This window comes from Leopardus geoffroyi, chromosome C2 (assembly GCF_018350155.1).
Source record: "Leopardus geoffroyi isolate Oge1 chromosome C2, O.geoffroyi_Oge1_pat1.0, whole genome shotgun sequence".
Lineage (NCBI taxonomy): Eukaryota > Metazoa > Chordata > Mammalia > Carnivora > Felidae > Leopardus > Leopardus geoffroyi.
The window spans coordinates 61,699,760-61,713,074 of record NC_059333.1 but is presented as its reverse complement, the minus strand read 5'-3'; positions in this window follow the sequence as shown (position 1 = coordinate 61,713,074).

Genomic DNA, 13,315 nt, shown 5'->3' with positions numbered 1-13,315 from the left:
CAAATATTCACCAAAAAAAAAAAAAAAAAAGTGGAAATTATCAAGAAACACAATTTAAGGAAAAACAAACTTTGAAGGAGATAATTAAAACTGAAAGAAAACAAATTTCTAAGGGAGGGTCCTAGACAAGAAAGGATTAAAGGAGACAAACAGAAAAAGATAAAGACCACAGGAAGAAGCCAAACCAGTAAACAAACAAACAAACAAACAACAAACAAACCCACCAGATTCCAAGGTCTTTATTTTGTTGTTTTCCGATGTAGAAAGTCTATAGTCCTGTAATGGGTTGAGCTGTGAGCTGCGCCATACGCTCCCCCCACCCCCACCTCAATTAATATGTTGAAATCCTAATCCCCAGTACCTCACAACGTGACTTTATTTGGAGATAGCATCTTTACAGAAATAACGTTCAAATGAGGTTGTTAGGGTGGGTTCCAAGCCAGTAAAATTGGTATTTTTATAAAAAGGGGAAATTGAAAATAGACATGCACAGAAGTATAACACTGTGTGAAGATAATGGTAGAAATCGGAGCAATGTTTCTACCACCCAAGGAACACCAAAGATTACCAGCAAACCACCAGAAACTAGGAGAGAGGCATGAAACAGATTTCTGCCTCACAACTCTTTGAAGGAACCAGCTCTGCTAAAGCATATATTTTAGACTCCTAACCTTCAGAACAGGGAAACAATTTCTTTTTAAAACACTCAATTTATGGTACTTTATTATGGCAGCCCTACCAACGGCTTCCGAGGCAGTTGCAGTGGTCCTCAAGAAGATGGGTCCATGTCTGTTTGTCCAAAGAGACGGCTCTCTCTGCTGTACATCTAGAAATTGGAGAGAATTAGGAACGGGGCAGACAGGGAACCAACAGCTGGACAGAGACTGCCAATTAGTGTTCATTCAATGAAAAAGGAGGAAAAGCAGACATTTTATTATGTGTATCCAAAATGCATTAAAATAATGAGAGGGTTACCAAGTGCTTCTAGGGTTCAGAATTCCATTCCTGGCAGCAAACAGGTCAGGCAAGGTGGAGGACATGATAAACCTGATAAGTCAGACCCGTCCAGCAGTCTGGTTCTCCCTAGGCCTAAAATACTGCTGAGAACCTGAGTGCCTGCAGCTTGAATGGTAATTTTCTGGGTAAAACAGAACAAAATTAAAATGCAGGCTAACTTTTAACAATTCTCTTTGAAAATGTGACTAAGGTGAGCTCTGTAAGTTTGCAAGGGTAATGAATAAAGAGTTACATTGTTCTCACTTATAGGACTTCTGGCCATGATATCCCTACATAGGAGTCCTGACACATCTTTCAAACAGGGAGAAGTGGCTACTGGCATTATCAAAATTGTAGCTTAAACAAATCCAATGTGTGTATGAGTACACGAGGACAAAGAACATAATGATTCCTAAAGCTAGAAAATGTTAAAAACAGGAGAGAAAGGACTAAGTTTGAGCAATGAGAAACGTATTCAACCATCAAAAGTATATGCATCAAGAAAATATAACAACAATCACATATACAATTGCATAAAATAATTTGGCAAATGTCGCATCAGATTACTGGACTAGTTTGACTATACTGAGGTACTATGTTACATTTATCATGTGAAAACTTCATACCACAAACCATTCTTCCAGTCATCCCTGAATCTTGCTTTCCCCTAACAGTTCTGTTCCATCAACAAGGCGTGACTCCCATTCCCTTACGTAGACCAAGGTCAGTAGCACTGTGGAAAGCAGTGATAATAGACACACTCTCTTGCCTTGAAAAAGAATGTATGATTTTCTCACTGTCAGTTGTCAAATGATTGTTACCAAGCTTGCATCACAGTTCTGGTTATATGATTTTTCTATTCTAGGATGTGCCCTACGGACATTATGCTCTTCCCTGGGTCATTATCCCTCTTTGCTTTTCTCCTTTGTCTGATCTTCTTGTATTTTGCTTTTTCTCCCTTTACTCAGTTGCATTGACTTGCTAAATCAAGTGAATTTTATATTCCATACTATCACTTCTCCAGAATGTGGTCAATGGTCCCAGCCCCTGTCCAAACAGACTCTCCTTGTCATGAGGCCCATTATCTTATATGCCCTAACCTTTATTTCTCAAGAAGAATACTTGGATCTTAACATCCTTTATCCCCTAGCTGAATAAATAATTGGGGTAGATATCTGTTTTGGGGGAGGGAAGTCAGATTCCTTCCCAGTGTTTTCAAGCATTCATAGCCCTACTTCTACCTGACACAAATAAATAAAACATCTTCATTTGTGCATTTCCACCACCTTTCTTTTCCCTTACTCTTACAACTCAGTCACTTACTGCCCTTGTTATAAACAGCACGAGGCTGGGAATCAAAATTTTGGAATTTTTAAAACCTTTTAACAACCTTCTTACTCTATAGAAAAAAAAAGTCTAGGAAAACCCTTTAGCTTTTTTTAATATTCTCACCTATAAAATGGAATATTTATTATCACTACCACACAAAATTATTATGAAATTGCCTGAAAAATGCCTGATCTGACTGAAGTTAGAAAAATTAGCATATTATTAAGACATTAGATGTTTGAGAACCTTGCCTGAGCAAAGTCCATGAGTTGGAGACAGGTGAACTAAACCTTATGTAAAGGTTCAGAAGAATTCCAGGTAAGAGAATATTGGCCCAGAAAGTAGGGTCAGATTTTGATAAGTTAAACAAATTACTGAAAAAAAATTATAGAAGTAAGACTATCTGAGGAGAGTTTGAAGAAGATGGCATTTGTTCAAAACAAATAAAAGCTTCTGATCATGCCACTGCCCCTGGAATTCTATTCTCCCTTCTCTCCTACTGAGCCAAATTTTTTCAGCTCTCTGATAATTCCAGCCAACACTGATCTTGCCTCTTCCTGATCTCCCAGTGCACAGAAGATCTAGATCATTTACTTGGGCCCTTAATTAATAGGCCTTTGCGTGTTGTCTTGATTTCTAGGCATTCTTTCATGTTAATATTCAAGCACGTCTTAGGTTCAAATGATTTATAGCAGTCCATGGGGCTAGACACTGTGTTACACATTATATGTTATGCCAACCATCTGCCTCTATCCTATAATGCTTTCAGATTTCTGCTTCTATTTCCTAGACTTTATGTGTTATTGTATTGTCTAGGAAAGGCCAATTTCCTAAAATTTTCTTCTAGATCTTAGAAAATCCTTTTCAACAGTATCTCTTTCTCCTACATATTCATAATTATATTTCCCCTTTTTTTGCAGTATTTCTTCATACTCACCATATTGGCTCATACTACCTCCCTGCACAGTTAAGCACCAGGCGAATCCTCTTTTCAGATACACAACTGGTCTGGGTTGACGTCTACAACTTGTATTTCTATAAACTTCTTCTGGACCAGCCCACTTCCTGGCTTGCTGACACTCTAAACAGGGCCTCCCACTTTTTGACAATTTGCATCATACAACTTCACTTTTACAAAAGATCTACCTAAGTACTTGTCATTAACCACCCCCCACCAAAATCGAAGGGAATTTTTGTTTTTATGAAAATAGGTGGAAAGTAAAAATGGCATTCAGCATTGGTTTTGCAGCAGGCCAGTATAAAGGTAGAAGGCACCGCCAAGGCTTCTTTCCCAGCGCTACACTCGGCATCTCAACATCTAGCTGCCGTAGCTTTGAACTGTGTCTGTGAGCATCTCTGCTTTATCTTATTTTGTGCACCCAGTAGCAAGATGAGTCCTGAAGTACCAGAAAAACCTGAGAGGTTATTTTGGGGGCCTAGGAAAGCTCCAAATCTTTTTTCATATAAACTAATGGTAATTGCTATGCTTTATCCCATTTCTGTTTACAAAAGATTTCATAGAAACACTCCACTTTTGGATAGTGGGGGAAACCTGTATACTAACCATCACTCTCCTGACCTCTTTTTCTCAACTAGTATATTTTACCTGTGGAGATTCCACTTCCCGTGATGCAATGCTTCACCTCCCCAACCTCCATGTTACTTCCTCCCCTCACTTTTTTTTTTCTGGTGTTACAGGTTCTAACTGGGTATAAAAAGAGAGGTCTTCTAAACCATGTGAATATACTTAAGACTACTGAACTGTATACAAAAAAAAACAAAAACCAAAAAAACAGTAAACATGATAAATTTGCTGTTTGTTTTTTTTACCATAATTCAAAAAAAAAAAAATAAATAAAAGAGTTAGCTCTTGATTAGGTTTAACAAAAAGGAAAAGGATAGAAGACAGCCAGCCTTATGGCTACCCTCAAAAGGCAGCAGATAAGTGGCAGAGGGTTGCTGCCCAGATTTTTATTTGAACACAAACTAGCTTTTGTGAAAGGAGACACAGACCCTGGGGGTGAGGATGGAGGGGGGAAGGTCTTCTTAACTACTTTCAGTTGAGCATAACAAAAGTAAGCCACTAATTGTCTTTCCTTATAGACCCAAAGACATTGTAGCTGATGGAAATTCCCCTGGATTCCAGCACTAAGTTGAAGGTCACTGTCAACTGCAAATTTTCACCTTTTTCTCACCTTTGTAGGTACATGTGTAAGGAAGAGACAATTTTATTAGGAGCTACTATCAAGCTGCTGTTTTACAGAAACAGTTCATTTTAAAAGAAAGCTCATTTAAAGCCACCTGGGTGGGTCAGTCAGTTAAGCATTGGACTCTTGATTTCTGCTCAGGTCATGATCTCACAGTTCTTGGGTTCCAGTCCCTCAACAGCTCGGTGTTGACAGGGTGGAGCCTGCTTAAGGTTCTCTGCCTCCTTCTCTCTCTCTGCTCCTCCCCTGCTCATGAGGTCTCTCTTTCTCAAAATCAAATAAACATTTAAAAAGGGAAAGCTCATTAAAATATTTCAAATCAACTTTCCATTCATATTTAAAATTTTTCAACTAAGAAAAAAAGCAGCCTGATATTGAGTCCGTGAAAATTTTAGAAACTGATTAGAATGGGGGTAGAAGAAACTATGAACTATCAAGATGGGAAATGAGAGGTTCCAGGCACTTTCAAACATTTAAAGCATGGTCTAATAACATGGGACAAGAAGAAGACATTACAAAGAGCCATCCTGGTAAATAAAATTCTTTTTCAACCAGCTTAAGGGAATAACTGTCTTCAATATTGGCCTAATGAGGGGTAGATTGTTCATTAGCACATAGCCAACATTCCAGCTGTGCAGGGAACTAAGAAGAGAATATACTAAGTCTACTGCTCTCTGGAATCATCAGTCCATGTATAAATCTTATGGAAAAAGATAATCTCTTATTCCACAAGTATTTATTATATAGATACAGAATCAGGTTTACTTCTTAAATGAGCAGAATCAGCAGCTACCTTCCATGGTGTGTTATAATGGAGAATTTCACTGCTTCTGATTGCTCACCAGCCACCTTTTTAACTTCCTTTCCACCCAAAAGGTAATGTTCCCATTAACACCAAACCTATCAGTTAACACCTATGCTTTTCTCATATTAACTAGTTGCTACCTTCAGAGGCAGGAAGAAGGAATGCACTCAAAAGGCAAGTCATATTAGGAGACATTTAGTTTTCTTTTATGTTTATTTAAGTTGGTTTTACTCAGATCCTACCAAATGAAACCATCATGTACGTGCTAGGAAATATGCACAGATGAACAAAGAACCATCCTAGTCCTCAAAGGAACTTGAGGAGGGAAAACTCACCTTAGCACAAGAGTCTACGGGAGAAAACAGAAGGGGGCTGTTGATAGTGAACTAAATTGGGAGAAGGTGGTCTCAGGGTAGAGCCAGGGATTCTTTCATCCCTTTCAAATCCTGGTTCAGCAATGAGGACAGTCTTAGAGCCTTGCTTTGATCTACTGACTGGAGAAGAGGCCATTCACTTCCATTCCAGCTGCCCCCATATGTCTATCAAAGCTTGAGAGCTCAAGGAAGGTCTGATCCTGGATAATTAACACTTGAAAGCCAGGAATAAGTCCTAACATTGAGAATTGCACCCACTTATCAGTTTTTTAGAACACAGACCTACTGCACGCATTCATTTCTAAGCACCACAGAATGTAGCAAAGGCCTTGCAATGGTGTGGAATTATATGAGCAGTCTTAGGGAAAAGTAAACACTACTGTTCACTGCCTGACAAGTTGATTCATTCACTCACCTCGCGACTTCTTGCGGACCTTCTACGTGCCAATCACTGGATACATATAAGATGCTATACAAGCATACAATCTGGGGGACCAAACCAAACCATCCAAAACAGATTTTCTAAATGCTTTATTAGCTATGTGTCTCACCCTTACAGGGATGCATCTAAGCTGAAACAGTCTACATCTCAATGATGTGGACCTGTTCAGCCTTCAACCTTTGGCTTTCTTTTATTGCCAGTAACATTAGGATTTTTCAAGATATTGCCTGTGTTATTAGAAACCATTAGTCAGAAAATTAGAATTCATTAGCAGACAGATAATGTGCTTGCTACTATGATATATGGGACTATATTTATCCTGCAGTGTAACATATCTTCTTCATCAGTGCAGGAACAGGACGATCTTTCATCTGGATGAAATAGCCTTGAAAGCTTCGTCACTGCAGTGCAGCAAGAAGCTACTAAAACGGTTCTTCCCAGACTCTTTTTTGCTGAATAAAAAAAAAAAAAAAAAAAAAAAAAAAAAAAGACTGCACCACCTCCCAAGGGCTTCCATGCAGTTGCTATAGCAACACTACATCTGAGTCAGAACTATTAACAATCACCATGGCAACAAGTGTCTCACTTGCCATTTCCAGAAACTCATTGCGTTTGGACTAGAATCATCGCACCATGTAAAAAGGGGTGGAGTTTTCCTCTCACTAGGAAACAGGATACTTTCTCCAAATAACTTATCCAAAAGACGTTTTAAATGAAATAAAATTATAAGGGAATCATGCCACCATAAGCTGATTATCCTCTTTTCTGAAATATTATAGTTTAATGGAAATGGTTAATATATTAATATGGCGGATTCACTTTTCCCACTAGTATTCGGTAGAATCTTTGGTATGTAAAAAGTTCCTATTTTTTACATTCTCATAACTGTTTTCTCTTGCCCAGCTCCTTTTTGTCTCTGCTAATTTCCCTTCCTTCACTCTGTCAAACACCCTCTTGAATATTTAGCAGAGCAAAATTCTTTAGAGATTTGTGGATCACACTTGTCAAGTTAGAAACAGCAGAAAGGATCACACATATTTCTGGAATTGCACCAATAATGGAGTGTGTGATACTCTAGGAGAAGTAGTCATGGGGGCTGTGGGGCCACTTTGGTCCTTTCATCATGCACAAGATGGTAAAATCACAAGAGAGGGGAGTGTCCAGATTTTCATCCAGAGTATGGCCTCCCCAAGTAGTTGGACGCTGGAGCAAAATCAATACACTGCAGCTCCAGTCTGAAAACTCCTGGGCCATCTCTACACTCATGTCGCCTTGCTTCCCTATATGTCCCAGAATACCTCTGTACCTCCTGATCCCAGAGCTCTCACCATGCCATGTCATGTCACACAATGACATTTTCTTGGGATTTGCAACCTGGTTCAGAGTTGCTAAGGCCAGATAAGTTTGGCCAGTAGATTTCAGAACAGGTTTTCACATGTATGGACCAAAAAAAAAACATGCACGAATTTTCCAAAACCAAAAGCCAAATTACATTAAATTCCAATTTGACTTTTTTTCTTTTCTAAGTATCTTGTTTAGTGAAAACAGATTCTATTCTGATATGCCCTTTTTTCCCTCAGAGCTCTCATACCTTGGAGAATGAAGTCAGGCTCTAGAACTAGGAAGCTTGAATGCAGAGACCACCACTGTACCAGTGATGAGAGAAGGGAAATGGAGGTGACCCTTCTTTTCACTGAGAATCGTAGGTTATTGACTCTTCTTACGTAGGATTTGTTTAGAATAAAATTTGGAGGAGGGGAGAGGCAGGCAAATTGGTGTCGCAGTAAGCCAATGTGATAGGAAGTCCTTGAGGAAAGACCAGCCTGCTATTGAGAAGTTAGAAGGACTCCAAGGTCAGGGTGACATCAGGCTGAAAGCTGAGGGCTATCCTGTAGCCAGGGTACACAATCATTCAGAAAGAAGAAAAATGTTGCATTTTGTAATGAACCCACCTCTGAATGAGGCTCTCACATGACTCCCCTGGCCCTGAATACCCAAGAAAATACACACTTGAACCTTCTCCAGAAAATGTGATACTGGAATATTCACATTTACAATTTCCTCTGAAATTCTACAATTTGTCTACAGACTACTGAATTTTTCTGTAACTTTTTCCCATGTTCTAAATGAAATCAAGCCAAAGCCCCTCTGGAAAAGAAAGCAGTGGTTTTTGTGACTGAGCGTAAACAGTCAAATTAAGGGTTTGGCTACATAGTAGTCAGTGTAAAGGACTTCATCTGGGAGACGCCTACTGATGGGCATTTGCCATGGCTATTTGTACACCAAACTGTAAATAAATGGTATAAGTACCAGCTTTGGAGTCAAATCCCTTATTCCTTTCTTTACTAGCTGTGAAACTGTGGTAAGTAAGTGACTTGATCACACCCACATTTTTTCCTCATCTTTGAGATGGAGCTAAGAATACGTAGTTCACAGAACTGTTCCAACGATTAAATGAATTAATCTATACACAAAACACCTAGAACAGAAAAAATAAAATAAAATAAAATAAAAAGGTTGTGTTATATAATGAACCCACCTCTGAGTGATAGTAAATACTACTGGTACTCAAACACTATTACATTATAGTTGGATTCATTTTGTCTATATACTCATTGCTTCCTACTCATACAGATATAAATTGTTTTTTTGCTTTAAAAATTGTTCAGGGGCACCTGGGTGGCTCAGTCAGTTAAGCATCAGACTCTTGATTTCTGCTCAGGTCATAATCCCAAGGTCATGAGATCAAGCCCTGCATCAGGCTCTATGTTAGGCATGGAGCCTGTTTAAGATTCTCCCTCACCACCCCCTCCCCCCATTAACACACATACACTTTAAAAAACAAAATGTTCATTAACTATATTCATTCTTCATCTATTCAACGAATGTTTATCTCTGAAAGGCAGAGACAAGATGTAGGGCTTGCCTTGTAGGAATTATAATTTGCTAATGTTGAAAAGAGTAGTATGGGAGGAGAAGCATTGCAAACAAGATTCCAGTTTTGGAACTAAACAAGGGATTTTTCCCAGGTAGGTGAAGTAGTCCTGCATTAATATTTGTGGACTGCTCTCTTCTCAAACACAACTTCTAATAGGTAAAAATACCCACGGGCTTTTGTACTCCATTTGTGAAGCTATAGTGTGGTTTGTCCCAATACTGCCATTAAAATCGCCTAGTATAAAGCGTGTATTACTCTTGGCTATAAAAATAAAAGTTCCCTATAGACTAGAACTTGGCAAACATAGTTTGATTAAGTTGGGCTATTTTTATTTTATGCTCAAAAGGAAGCAACATGCCCTAGTGAATCAAGCTGTTTTGAAGTCCGAAAATGGGAGTTTTCATTCCGACTCTGCCACTGAGTTATATTTGGAAAGTTCCTCAGTGTTTTCCCCATTTGAAAAAAGTGGAGAATAGTTTCTGCCCCCTATATTTTATTATAATGAAGGGGAATAAAAGTGTTCAATGTTATCATGAATCCTAATTCTTTCACATGCTGTCTCAGAACAGAAACTGGAATGTACTGGTTCTGTTTGTTTCTTATGCTACAAAATAAGAGCAAGTGAATATAATCAATCCAGCCCAATTTAGCCATGTGCAAACAGACCTTCCAGGTTCAGAGACTGAACCTTCTAAGAGAATTCAGTCCTGTTCACCCACAATAAAAGAGCAAGTACGTAGAGAGAGGGGCACCCATCTTCTGAGCTCCAATTCAAACATTTTGTTTTGTTATTTGTGCAGTGCAATAGATTTTTCACTAATTTCCTTCTCACAGCAATTCACAAAATTAGGAAATAAATTGCTTTGAGATATACTCTACTTCTACTTCTTTCAAGAAAGCTCATGGAAGACAGCAGAGGAGTTTTATCTTACACACACGCGCACGCACACACACACACACCCTAAAGCAAAATCATTTAGTTATCACTATCCCAAGTCCTTTTTGGTAGAGGCCATCCTAGGTAAAATCAACTGCAAGAGTGGCCTGATAGAGCAGTGAACTGTCCAGGTCTACCCTGGACCAGGAAGTCCTGTAAAATCAGCAGGTTGCTGAAAGTCAGCAGTAATTCTCAATGACAGAATTCTACTTTACTCCACCAAGTCTTTCCTAGTCTCTCCAGCTTGAAGATTCTTTCTTATAAAACTTTCAAATCTGCTTATCTGGCAAACTTTTGAAAAAAGGTTATGGGGTACCTGGGTAGCTCAGTTGGTTAAGCATCTGACTTCGGCTGAGGTCATGATTTCACACTTTGTGAGTTCAAGCCCCGTGTTGGGCTCTGTGCTGACAGCTCAGAGCATGGAGCCTGCTTCAGATTCTGTGTCTCCCTCTCTCTCTGCCCCTTTCCTGTCCTGCTCATTCTGTCTCTCAAAAATAAAGAAACATTAAAAAAAAAAAACAGGTTACATGTTCTCTTTGGGCAGAAACTCTATGTTACGTTTGTTTTCCTTACAGCAGCTAAGACAAATAACTTGTATATCCTTGTTAATAAAGGTTTTGATTTTAGAGTTCTGTAAAGACAAAAAATTAAAATACTTGCTGACTGCTGCTGATATATGGACAAGGGAAATGATTCTATCTGGGGACACTGGTTGCAGCTTCCTTTGCAACCTCGCCTACTGAAATCAGATAGTGTTTGAGGTATATATATTGAATCAAGATCTCTCTGGGGTGCCTGGGTGTCTCAGTCAGTTAAGCGTCTGATTTCAGCTCAGGTCATGATCTCAGTTTGTGCTTTCAAGCCCCCGGTCGGGCTCTGTGCTGACAGCTCAGAGCCTGGAGCCTGCTTCGGATTCTGTGTCTCCTTCTCTCTCTGCCCCTCCCCCACTTGTGCTCTGTCTGTCTCTCTCTCTCTCTCTCAAAAAAATAAATAAATGTAAAAAAAATTTTTTAAAGATCTCTCTAGTAATATTGCCTTATGCATATGCATCTTAAGGCCAAGGGCAGAGATGGTTCAACTCCACCTTAATTAATCAAGTGTGAAGTAGAGAAATATCTAGAAACATGAGTAGGACCTACCATTTTGAAGTATTTAGATGGTCTTTGCGGTTTAGACATTCCAAATGTTATAATACCATATTCAAATTGACTGTTACTACCAAAGATCCATCCCAGACTTGACAGTCCCTTTGACCTTCTGTTAAGTAGGCAGTCCCAACATTTCAGTTAAAACAAACAAACAAACAAACAAACAAACAAAACTTAATTAGGGTTCTTTGGTTGCTAGCAACAGAGACAGCTCTGGTTACTTTGGGGCTGTAATACTGGAAAGTGACTGGGCAATGCACATGATCAAACAGAAGCCTGAAGAACCCAACTTAAAACAGTTAAGAACCAGGTAGCTCCCAAAGGTCTCAGCATTATCTCAGCAGATGCTTCCAGTGAGCAAGCTTTGGGGTTTTGTTTTGGCCAAGAGAGTGTTATTAGCTAAGGTTAGGGCACATGTTCAGTGCTTGGCTGTCCCGGAGAGAGAATCTAGGAGTAGGAACCTCCAAGGAAAGGCCATGATTCCATAGAAACAGGATGGGCTCCAGAATTCACCAATCCAGTAAGATTGCAGCCCATGTAGGGAGAGAATTTGCCCCCTACTACATCCACTCCCCAAATATCAAGAAGTTTTAAGCAATGGGAAAAAGGATATTGTTTGCCTCCAAAACAACAAACATCCACTACAACCAACATTCCACTTTCTCTTCTGCCATAGATATATCATTAGATCTATTCTGTTAGCTTAACAAAGTGGAGAAATTATATGTGCCTGCTGTTTAGAACCTTGCTAATGAACTTGAGCCATCAGCTAGCACAATTTCCCTAGTACTATATTCTTCTTACTCTTATGCCCCTCTGGATCACAGCACGTAATCCAGGTGCTCCGTTTAGTAACATTTTGCAACACTGCTACTATCCCCACCTGCCTTGCTTCAAAGATGATGATAACCAAAATGACAGTGGCAGCTTTTCATATTTTCCAAGTTTAACAAAGGAAGGAGGTTTCTGTAATATTAACATGCATTTGGATGGGAATAAGCAACTAAAGCAACTGGCTGTGCAAGGTTTATGATGTCTAAACTCCCACCAAGCTGCTATCATCTCTCCATATGTCTCCTGGTCATTGGGAGCCAAGCTTAGAATTGACAAAAATCAGGGCAATGCCTTTCCTGGTCATGATACCTGTAAGCAAGCAAATAATGAGGATGACCTACTATTCACCAAATTGGCATGTTTAGTACCAGTCACCCAGAAAACAAGCTGGGGAGCAAAGACAGGACTTGCATTTGTACAAGGCTTCAAAAGAAAGATACTGCATGTCCATGTTCTGCAATTTCTCTCCAATATTTACACATTATAATATGACAGCATAATGTATATTTACTCTGATTACTAGGTCATTTTCACTTCCCAGCTATTTGGCTGATAATTGCTATTCACTGTGTTTCCTAAATGCTAAATGAGCAACACGCTAGTGCTGATGAAAGTTGTACGTGCCATTTTAGTGCTGTGCCAGAAAAAGCAGCCGGAACCATGGGGGTGCCAATTGCAAAGGCTTACTCTGTACTGACCCAGCCTTAGGTCCTCAGTTTTTCATTCAATGTTTCAGAAGTCATCGCTTCACTTAACACATTCAAAGTAATAGAAATAATGGTTTTTGTGATTCATTTATGCTGCTGGCTAGCCAACAAACTAAATCCAAAAGATCCTGAATTATCTATATTTTAATTGGGCCTTTACAGTGAATACACAATCCAAATAATTGCCAACTCTTTCTTCTATTCTATGAGTTTATAGGCCAAAATTTGCTTATCTTTCCTGCTGGTTTTCAAAAACTTCAGATGTCTGCATTAGCTATAGAGACACACAGATACACTTTAAGATGTGGCATTTCCTGCCCAATAAAAACCCTTTGAAAAAGTGTTCCTCCCAAACTCTGATTTTAGATGTATCCTATCTACAGCTTTCCAGGCCTAGACTCCCCCCACTCCACCCCCTCCCCCCCCCCCCAAAAAAAGCAGAAGAAGATAAAAGCTGAGGATATCATACTTGGCTTTGTTTCCTGAGGTTTGGGATAAAGATCAGTAACAGCACTGGTGTGACCTAATGAGTTTCATCTGCTTCTGGGTTTTAGGGGAGCACACATTCAGACATAGGTTTGCAGAGCTGTGAGGAATA